Below are 11361 nucleotides of genomic sequence, written 5' to 3' on the forward strand. Positions count from 1 at the left end.
ATTGGTTGTCCACCAGAAAATCTATTAACAACTTCATGGAAGGTTGTCAGTGCTGGATGACACATCCATCGGAAATCACTCTCGGACTTGCGAGATAGACATATATTTCAGTCATGATAATCTATCACCTCAGCTATGTCGGAAGATATGAAAATAATTGGAGCTAGTAGAGCATGAACATGTGAGGTAAGATCCATCAGAATGTGGATACGGTGAAGCAAACCACCCCAGAGCCAGGCAGTCTCGTCATATGAAATTCAGTGGGGAAAAATCAATAAAGGAAAAAGGATACCCGAGTTGGAAACAGTTTCCTTAAGTCAGAAATATTCATACTTGTTCCTGAGCAACTAAATCGCGAGGACGAGATTTCTTTAAGGGCGGAAGGTTTGTCACAGCCTGATTTTTGGCCCTTTCTTTTTCTTCTGATTTTTTGAGATTTTTGCTTGATTTTGTTTTTCCGTTTCTATGTGGTCTGGAAACTGGAGAAGATGACCTCTTCTTCCTTTCCAGAGTGGCTTGTCATCCGCAAATCCTTCCGAAGACCTTGCCATTTCTATCTTGTACCAATCCCAATATTCTTTTTATTGGGAATATTCATTTTTCTATTACAGGAGAACCTAATTTTCCCTAGGTTGTGAAGCAACCTATATGTCCATCACTCCCAAAGTTCCCAAATAATTCTAATAAATTGTTTGGGTCATATCTTACTGATGTCGCTCGAAGCTACGTCGGTATTTCCCCAAAGAAGAAGGGATGATGCAGCATAGGGGCGGTAGCTATTTCCCTCAGATATGAAACCAAGGTTATCGAACCAGTAAGATAACCAAGAAATACAACGTAAACAGCACCTGCACACAAATAATAACTACTCGCAACCCGACGTGTAAAAGGGGTTGTCAATCCCTTTCGGGTAGCGGTGCCCCAAGATGGGCAAAACGGACGTGAGAGAGTTGTAAATATTGATATATCAAACACCAAATAAAATAAATTGCATCAAGGTATTTTTTGTATTTTTGGTTTAGTAGATCTGGAAATAAAAGCAAAGGAAAATAATATGAGAAAGAGACCCGGGGGCCGTAGGTTTCACTAGTGGCTTCTCTCAAGAAAATAGCAAATGGTGGGTAAACAAATAACTGTTGGGCAATTGATAGAATTTCAAATAATCATGACGATATCCAGGCAATGATCATTACATAGGCATCACGTCCAAGATTAGTAGACCGACTCCTTCCTCCATCTACTACTATTACTCCACACATCGACCGCTATCCAGCATGCATCTAGTGTATTAAGTTCATGGAGAAATGAAGTAATGCAATAAAAACGATGATATGATGTAGACAAGATCTATTTATGTAGAGATAGACCCCATCATTTTATCCTTACTAGCAACGATACATACGTGTCGGTTCCTCTTCTATCACTGGTATCAAGCACCATAACATCGAACCCACTACAAAGCAACTCTTCCCATTGAAAGATAAATAGATCAAGTTGGCCAAACAAAACCCAAATATCGGAGAAGAAATACGAGGCTATAAGCAATCATGCATAAAATAGATCAAAGAAACTCAAATACTTTCATGTATATAAAAAGATAGATCTGACCATAAAATCAAAGTTCATCCGATCCCGACAAACACACCACAAAAAGAGTTACATCATATGGATCTCCAATAGACCATTGTATTGAGAATCAAACGAGAGAGAGGAAGCATATAGCTACTAACTACGGACCTGAAGGTCTACAAAGAACTACTCACACATCATTGGAGGGGCACCAATGCAGGTGGTGAACCCCATCCGTGATGGTGTCTAGATTGGATCTGGTGGTTATGGACTCTGCAGCAGCTAGAATTGATTTTTATCCACTCCCCTAGGGTTTCTGAAATATTGGGGTATTTGTAGAGCAAAGAGGCGGTTCAGGGGGCACCCGAGGTGGGCACAACCCACCAAGGCGCGCTAGGAGGCCCAGGCGCGCCCTGGTGGGTTGTGCTCTCCTCGGCGCACCCCTAGGCGCAGCCTTTGCCCATTAGGTTTCTTCTGGTCCATAAAAAATCACCGTAAAGATTCGTGGCATTTTGTCTCTGTTGGTATTGATTTTCTACGATGTAAAAAACACTAGAAGAATGCCCGCGCGTTGCCACAGGCTTTCAATTTATCTTTTTTTCCGATTACACCTATGAATGCAATTCATATCAAATTTCACAGGTATATTTTTGTTCTGATTGCGCATATCAAATTACATGTAAGCACACACAACACATATATGCACACACAGCATGTGCCATCTGAAAATAAGTAATCCATAGTGGTACATGAATCACCTCATATACGTCCACAGTACATCTATATTCCTATTTTTTGTTGGTTACATCAATATTCATTGAATTTACCATTGAGGATGGAAGGCACCTTGCAACAACTTGGATATAAGCGACGCCTCTTGCTCACCATAATCCAGAGAGATAGGTCCCTAGAAACCAAAAATTAGAGTGGGACAAAATTAGACGATCACATGGAAAAAGCAACTACCTTAGTTTGAAAGAAAGCACCAAGACATAAATTTTTTAGCTCGCTTCCTCTCCAAGTGTTGCTCCTTTTTCCTTGTAGCCCTAGTTCAAGATACATCCATATATCTAAATAAATCTAAGACAAGTAATTTGGCACGGAAGTTGTAATCCTTAAATATATGTAACTAATTAATTGCTCATGCGTTGCAACAGGCATACATGTTCTAGTCTCACTCTCTGTCTCCCACCTTATTAAGCATTGGAAAATATTCTTGTTTTCTATCTTCTACAACCAACTAACTCCAGCCTCTCTAATTCCCTACATCAGTTAGTTCAGTATCCAAATATATACATATGTGCGTCCAAAATTTAACATTTCATGGGTTGACAATGCCTCGTATTTGACGTCCGTGGAAGCAGTCTGATGTAGAAAAACTGCAAACTTGGACATGTCAATCTACAGCTTCTCCACTTTCATGCATGTGAGGCTACATCTTATCACGGTACGCCAATGAACAAACAAATTACTAAAATACGACGACAATTTGGTGGGTAAAATGATATAGTTGTGTAAAGCCACTATAAAATTTGAACATCAAAAAATCTGAGAAGCTTATTTTGTTCTGGTGGCCGAAAAGGAACCAATCTAACATGTACAGATACAAAAAAAATCAAGAGAAGCACATAATAACCATACATCACCAGATCAAATATATGAACACTATCCAAGTAATCTCATTCACTTATTCCTAATTAGATCTATAATCTTGAAAACATAATATTTCTTCTGAAACTCTTGGATCTAGGAGATTTGCATGAAAGGATCGAATACTCCCTCCCTTTCTTTTGAATGTGCATATAAAATTTGGTAAAAGTCAAACTTTGTCAACTTTGACTAAGTTTATAGGAAAAAATATCAAGATTCACAATAGAAATTAATATTATTAGATGAATCATGAAATTAATTTTCATATCATATAGGTTTAGTAATGCAGATGTTGATATTTTTTCCTAAAAAGTTAGTCAGATTTTACAAAGTTTCACTTTGACTAAATTTTATATATGCGGACTAAAAGGAAATGGAGGGACTATGTAAACTAATTTGTGACGGGACTACTTAGCTCATTTATTATCTCAAAAGCAATCCTACTGATATAAAACAATGATAATTGGAAGTTCTATGCCTCTACTTTAGCTACTCTGTGTTCATATCCTTCTTTTGGACTGGGAAACCTCTATTTCTATCATTCTATTAGATAACAAATGATGCAAGCGAATAAAAATAGTAGTGGTTATTGACGACATCTTAATTAAGTTGTACCTTATAAGCTGATTAAGTTATAGTGGGCTATGGAGTTATATTGTTCATCCAGACAGCAAATATCTTCACATATCTTGTTATAATAGTTTTCACCATCGAGACACCTGCATTTATAGTTGACATTAGCTAATCCATATAACTAAAAATAACTTTTATAGCTTTCATTATATTTTTTCATATGAAGACATCTGGTGTTTCACACTTTCATAACACATGAAGTACTACGACGTTACAAAGAACATTAGAGCAGATGTTAAATCAATTTCTTCTCAAATTCAGAATGAGGATTGGGTGGTGGATGCATACCAGTAGCAAGATTTTTAAGCTGGGGATTTCTCTGAGAAATGTGGTGATCTGGAGTTTCGTAAGATCGCTCATCTACACTATTGCACTTCATGGTTAAAAGAGAAAAACTTTGAAAGAATAGATATTGGTTCATACCTTCAAGCATGAGGCAGCCTTCTAAAGATTGAGTGTCTATTTGACGTTTGACTGAAAATCAATTGGACATCAGTCAAGTCTTTCAATCAATAATAGAACGACACTTGTATGTATTTGTGTGTCCCTTTTTAGTGTATCTCCACTGTATGCATGTCAACGGTAAAAGGCCAATCCTAATCGGGTTGGAACTGGACCATCAACGTACCCTCTCTGATCCACAGCCTACTGTTCCATCAACGTACCCTCTCTAGGTCTGGGATCAACGTACAGTCCACTTACAGCATTGGGAAGAAAATTATAGTGATAATTAGACTGCCATTACAGTTTGTCGGTAACTTGCAGTCTACTTATAGTGATATCTTAAGAGTTAAAGTCTATATACACAAAACTTAGTCAAATTAGCACTGGAACTTCTAAAATTATTGTGTGATTATTAATGATATTATGACCGGAACTTGTCAGAATCTCAAAGACAAAGCTGAACCAAGTCACAAGTCATGAGTTTGCAGCCCCAAGTCATGAGTTGTTATGTATGTATGTACGTCGGTTGGGCTAGACACACTTGCATTCATGACAAGCAGGTGAAAAACCTTGAAATTACAGTAAGAAAACCATGCAAGTATAGTACCTCGTGTCATCTACGGATTATAGAGACACAGCTGAACCAACATACACACTGACTCTTCTACAGATGACTACACACTGAACCAACATACACACTGCCCTATCCACAGTGTGAAAAAAGAAGTTCAACATCTCTCTCAAGCAAAAAAGCCTTCTCCACCATTGTTAATTCACAGTCTGTAAAAAGGGATCAAATAAGAAATTAGAATCAATTCTGAATTTCCATCATCCTAATCTGCAAGTGAAATTCAGACAGCTCATAGAAAGCTGGATCTAGGAAAGCAAACGAAGAAAGAAAAACCAATGCTTTTGAATGGTTACAGGGAAGCACAACTGCAACAAGGCAGAATAATATAAAGAAAATCTATATATAAGAAATGAGATATAAAAAAGAAATGGTAAAGATAAACACCAAACAAGAAGGCAGAAATTAAAGTACTTACATGGAGGAAATGAGAAGTAAAAAGAAAGGGTGAAGACAAACACCAACAAAGAACCATGGAGTTAGAAATCCTTCAATTCCAATTGGGGCAAAGACAAACGCCAAAGTCACGACTACTAATTGGGGGAGAACCATGCAAGATCATACAAGAGATGACCACAGGGTGGAAATCCTTCAATTCCAATGTCTTTGCTCATGCATCGTGAATTTCTTTGAGATCTAGAACATGTAAAATTACAAGAAAGAAAATTAGAGATCACAAATTCTTTCCATTTGACAGAGTGTATTGCACAGAGCACTCTAGTTAAAATCAAGGAAACTGGTATGTTTTGTTTCAAAAGCACCAGGGCAAAAGAAACTAAAATTTACAGTAGCAACAAAAAATACTGAAATTACTATTATCAAGACAAGCACATGTGCACAACAAGGTTTCTGACACAAAGATAGATTCAGTATATATTGACAGCGTGAATAGATGCAACACTACCTAACATAGACATTGTGATTTACAGTCTAATGACCACTGTAATTTTACTGAAATTACACTGTATTTTCATGTAATTGCACTGACTGTAAATAATGTAAATATTCTAGTAAAAATGCACTGTGATTACCCATGGAAATTACACTATAACAACACTGTAAATTATAGAGAAATTGCACTGTAATTACAGTAACATAGTAGTGGGATTTACAGTGTACTTACCATGAAAATTACACTGCAATTACAAGTACACTGTAAGAACACTGTGATTACTCTGTAATTTCAGAGGAAATTACACTGTAACTAAAATGAGATTACAATCTTGGAGCTGCTGTAAACTTAGATGCAACACTACAGAAAACATAGAAAAAAAGGGTTATAAGATTGATACAAATACTACCCAACAAAGACAAACCACAAAGAAAGAGGTTCTAGAATGCTTGGAGACCCAACATAGGCACCCCCCCCCCACCACCACCACCACCACCACCACCAAAAAGTACTTTAATTGCATTGAAAATTTCATTGTAATCTAGTGTAATTAACCTAAAATACACTGAAAATAGCACTATAATAACCGTAAATTACATTGTGATTGCAGTGACTATAAACTAAAAATCACAGAAGTTACAGCAAAAATTGCACTGTGGTTAACTCTGGAAATTGCAGTGTCACTACTCTGTGATTTGAGAGGAAATTCCACTGAAATTGAACAGTTATTGATGTAACTTAGATGCAACTACTACCTACAAACACACACCCCTGCATCTAACAGCAAAAAAGGCCAGCAGAATCCAATGCCCAGGCTAGCAGAAAGAAAACCAACAGGGGAATCGGATCCATCGCTACATCCATGCTACTACCACTGTAACTGCAAAAAAGTCGCCAGGAAAATCCACCTCTACGACTAACATACACCTACATCTAAATCAAATACAAGGGGAATCAAATCAAACCAAAAGACCTAGACAAAATTCAAGGGGGAAAGGGAGAAGACCAGGATAACCAACTGAAATCACCCGACACTGGAACAGAAATCAAGCTGAAGAGGAGGAGGAGGAGATCGGAATCACCATGGATGACGAGGAAATCGCCAAGAATCGGCTCCCTTTCTCAGCTTCAACTCTCGCCAGGAAATGCGAAAGGACAAGAATCAAAATAAAAAAAGATAAAGAGAGAGCCAGGGCCCAAGGGATGGGCAGTAACGGGCTAGCTGGGAAACAAAAGCGCACCCAGTAACAGAGAGAAAAAAATCACAAGGAAAAGCCAGCTCCCAGCGCGGATCTAAGCATGAGATCAAACGGCCAAAAATTTGAATGAAAACCAATTGTAAATCACTCGACTGTAAATTAGCAAAACTGTTTTTTTATCTGGCCAATTTACAACAAAAGTCTCCCGTTTAACTACTTACAAAATTACAACAGAAATCAAAATTTCTGATTCAAGTCATAAATCTATGCAATAATATATAAGAGAATGGACACTACATGAGAATCACTTTCAGCTTTCTTCCTGGTTGATTAGAGCGTTTTCAACAAGACTCTTAAGAACAATCAGCAAAAAGTTGCTCTGAAAGGGGCAAATCAGGATTAACCATGTGCTTCATCTATCATATAGGGAGAAACAAGACATTTTGTAGCACATAAAGAAAAAACATACACGAGCAAGTACATACCAAAATAGTGCGTTCATGTACTTCATCTACTATAACATGAGTAACATCACTTAAGTCTTTGTTTCCCTGAAAAGTGTGAAGTGTGTAAGAAAGAATTCTCAACAACTATTAAGAAATCATAGAAAGGCATATTAACAAAATATAAAGAAAAAATTAGTGTTATTTTGTACATAGCTGAAACTTAAAGCCTCAAATATAGGATCCACACAGCCCAAATGAAAAACAAAACTATATAAGTAGAACATGTTATCATGTTAGTTTGGCACATAGTTAGGCATATTACGAGTAAGTTTCAGATATTGTCCTAGGCACGGTTAGGCATGCCCGCGAAATGGTTATCTGTACTCAAAAATGGAGTATTGACATATTGTGAATTGCATTAACTCTTTCATACACGCAAGTAGCATGCAACAACTCAAATTTTGCAAACAGATGACCAGCCATGTTCTTTACCTAATTTGGAGAGTTAGTTCCTTCTATGAGGACACTTGAGTCCACATCAATTAACTTGAGTTCATTAACATGTTTACATACACTTGTAGATGGTGCCCCACAAATAACCGAGAAAAATACATGTTTTATATTGTAGTAAAAAGAAGCATACATTTTATAATCAGCAAGAACTTTATATGGTTAATTACAGCCTCCTACAGATAATACAAGTGATTTAAGTGAATCCATACATCGGTGATTTGATTAGAGCCACGTAAGAATACCTGCTTGGTGACAAGCAAGAAGAACAAATATGCTTTTTTTCAGTACATCAGCGGACAATGAATTATGTTCCGAAGAAAACCCTGCAATACAAGCGAGGGAAGAACAAAATAATCACTGTCGTTCTCTCTATCAGGCAAGATAAACATGTCATCAAGGACAACAGAGATGAAGAAGTCACATTTACATGCTGCATAATGTCCTTTTACCATAGAAGTCCATCATGCCAATATGTGGCCTGTCTGGGCACGTCGGTTGGATGACAGTCAACAACACACCCGTATCAAGTTTATCATCTGTCATCCCACCCGTGTACTCCTCCGATATCGCTTCGTCTGTTATCCAAGAAAATTGCCGTCACAATGCACAAATAGAACACTTGCCTTTATCCTGGAAGGAAACAGAAAAATGTATAAGTATGTTACACACAGGTATGGTTCATTAATATATAGTAACCAACGCTAACATCTTGCACTCGATTTGGTGACACGATTTGTAAGTTAGTGTATTTATATTTCTTTCTTTTCTTCCACTTTCTCTAACATATAACACTGGGATACCAATTCAACATAGTTGATATATCTACGGCTGAAATGGTCTGTGAAATCTCCTTCTTTATAACTATACTTCATTATATAAAGTAGGAACATGTCAGCTGGGTTAAAAACTAAGTAATTTGTTTACAGCTTTCTCCTGAACTGTTAACAGACAGTGAATTCGTGAAGAAATAGAAAACTGAAAGAATCATTATTCTCCTGAACTGTTAACGCCTAAATGGTTCAAACAGTTTAGACATTTTTACCAAGCATGAAAAGACCCTAAACCCAGGATCCCAATTGATAGCAAAACAACCTCCCAATAGATAGATGTATCGGCCAGTATAATAACTGAAAAGCAAAGAGAAGAAATCATCACCATGCCAGCTGGGTAAGAACCGCATATAACCTGGTAAGAAATCAGGTACCTTCAGCATTTTTATCACCAGAACATCACCCAAGTGCTTCCATCGATCATACCAAGGCAAATAGGGTGCCCGCAACGGCAGAACGTGGCTAGCACGCACATGAGGTTGACACCAAAGAGATATACACAAACTCTCGCCACAGCCTAGTGCGTGGTCAGGTGTTGATATTACTAACCTTGCTCCTCTCAATTGTTCCAATATAAGAAGAAGCAATATAATCTCCTCCACAAAGATCCCAATATATTACTTCACCCATACCAAATCATGGCAATGCATAATAGCACAACGTTCTATGCTTCTTAAAAGTTAAATCCCCTTTATATGTTCCAAATTCATAGAGGAATTTCTAGCGGAGTCCATCTCAGCGAGATCTGCCAAGGCCGTATGGGGCAAGATAAGCCATACAGGCTTGACCATAGTTGCACGGGAGTAGGGAATATGTCGAGGGCGCGGCGGCGTACCTGTCTTGTTGGCACGGCCGTGGGTGGAGACGGCGGCCATCGCGTGGCTCCCCAGGAAGATGACCTTCTTCCGCCACAATACCATCACCGTGCATGGGCTCCAGCATCCTCACGGCGGCACCCAGCCTCGACGACCCCCTCTTGCTCTTCCTTCCGCCATCATGGTGATGCTGTTCGTGGAGGGCATCGGGTGGCGGTGTAACAGCAGGGAAGCGGCGGCGGGTGAGAACCATAGCTAGGTTAGGGGAAGAAATTGGGAGGGGCGTGGCCAGGCAAGGAACGCGATGGAGGCAATCTCGTACCTTGGCTCGGCGGCGATCCCACGGCGGCGAGATTGTATGTTGGAGGCGATGAAGGGGATTGAGGGGAGCGGAGAGGAACCAGATGCAGGGCACGGCCGTGCGCCGCTTCTCGCTGCCCGCAACGCGACCACACCCTGCCTTGTCCCGGGGTTCCGCGGCAACGGCGGCAGCGGCCCAGAAGTCGGAGGTCTCTGATCTCGACAGAGGCGGCAGATGGGAGCGGAGGGAACAGGATGGTGGCGGAGGAGGAAGCCCCGGGGTTAGGATCTGCCGCGTCACAGGGATGGATCGGTCGCGGCGGGGGCGAAGGGGTGGATCGCGAGTGCATAGGGCTGGTTGGCGGTGGAGAACTATCTGCTGTGGGCACGAGAGATCGATCGTAGGGTTTTTTGGCACCGTTTTTTTCGCAGGAGGGTAGCGAGTTAACGGAGGTGGGAGGATGATGAAAATAAAGCAGAGGTGGAAGGATGATGAAAAAAACCAGCGAAAATAAACCGCGCAGACTATTCACCAACTGCTCTATTAGGAGTAGAGATGCAAAAACAGCAACTGGCACTTGGCACTATGTCAATAGGTTAGTACCAAAAAATGATATAAAATAATTATAAAACATCCAAGATTGATAATATAACAACATGGAACAATGAAAATTTATAGATACGTTGAAGGCGTATCACTTACTCAAATATAGAAAACTTTCCCTTGCCATGTTCAAAAATAATTCTCAATTAATTCCTTTCCTATTTTGTCCTTGATGGCAGTTTGTGAAGTAAGTGCCATTTACCTTTTCCCAATTTACTCCAAACTTTTTGGAAACCTTTTCATGTCCAAAATTGCCTCATGCAAAGAATCAACTTCATTTGCCTAATAAATATTCCTGAACAATTTTTCAAAGTTTCTGTCAGATAGAAGCCATTGTGAAGGAAGTACTAACTAGATTTATCAAAATGAGTTGAAATTTTGCATACTCCTTCATGTCTCATATAATCACATTCCTCCAATTTTTAGCTCCATCAAATCATCCATGTGAGCACAACTTCAAATATTTGTTTCTGTCCAAATTTTCAGTTTATGAAGCAAGTATATTTTATATGGCTCCATTATTGCTAAAAAAAATTCCAGGACCTTCTCCTATCCATATAACCTATCTCCACAAGATTTGGGCTCATTCCATTCAGCAATTTTCCCTCGGGATTTTCCCAAGTTTCTATCCAGGGAGGTGTTGTATGAAGGAAGTACCATTTTGGCTTGCCCAAATGGCATGAAATTTTTATGGCACTCTCATATGCCCAAATTACTCATCTACACCAAATTTCTCTTAAGACAATCATTTATGTGAGTGCCACTTCCTCATTTCCAAATCTGGTCAGTAGAGCAATTTCTACAGCAAGTGTTATCTAAACTCCTCTTCTTGAGATGA

At 39.1% G+C, this 11361-nt stretch overlaps 1 long non-coding RNA gene across 19 annotated transcripts; it reads right to left on the minus strand.

Annotated features, from left to right (window-relative positions):
- Positions 1-2183: 2183 nt before the first annotated feature.
- On the minus strand, positions 2184-10363 carry LOC125551610. 19 transcript variants are annotated; one of them, XR_007302884.1, is made up of 8 exons: positions 9942-10362; positions 9640-9809; positions 9179-9549; positions 9017-9101; positions 8402-8604; positions 8217-8297; positions 6048-7566; positions 2184-5560 (listed from the first exon to the last, which is right to left on the minus strand). It is a non-coding gene; the product is annotated as an uncharacterized LOC125551610 (long non-coding RNA). The 19 variants fall into 19 exon arrangements; XR_007302888.1 differs by lacking the exons at positions 9017-9101; positions 9179-9549 and having other exon boundaries at positions 2184-2476; positions 3835-3938; positions 4276-5560; positions 9942-10360; XR_007302875.1 differs by lacking the exons at positions 9017-9101; positions 9179-9549 and having other exon boundaries at positions 2184-2476; positions 3835-3938; positions 4141-5560; positions 9942-10360.
- Positions 10364-11361: the final 998 nt, after the last annotated feature.

The sequence above is a fragment of the Triticum urartu genome, chromosome 4 (assembly GCF_003073215.2).
Source record: "Triticum urartu cultivar G1812 chromosome 4, Tu2.1, whole genome shotgun sequence".
In the NCBI taxonomy this organism is placed as follows: Eukaryota; Viridiplantae; Streptophyta; class Magnoliopsida; order Poales; family Poaceae; genus Triticum; species Triticum urartu.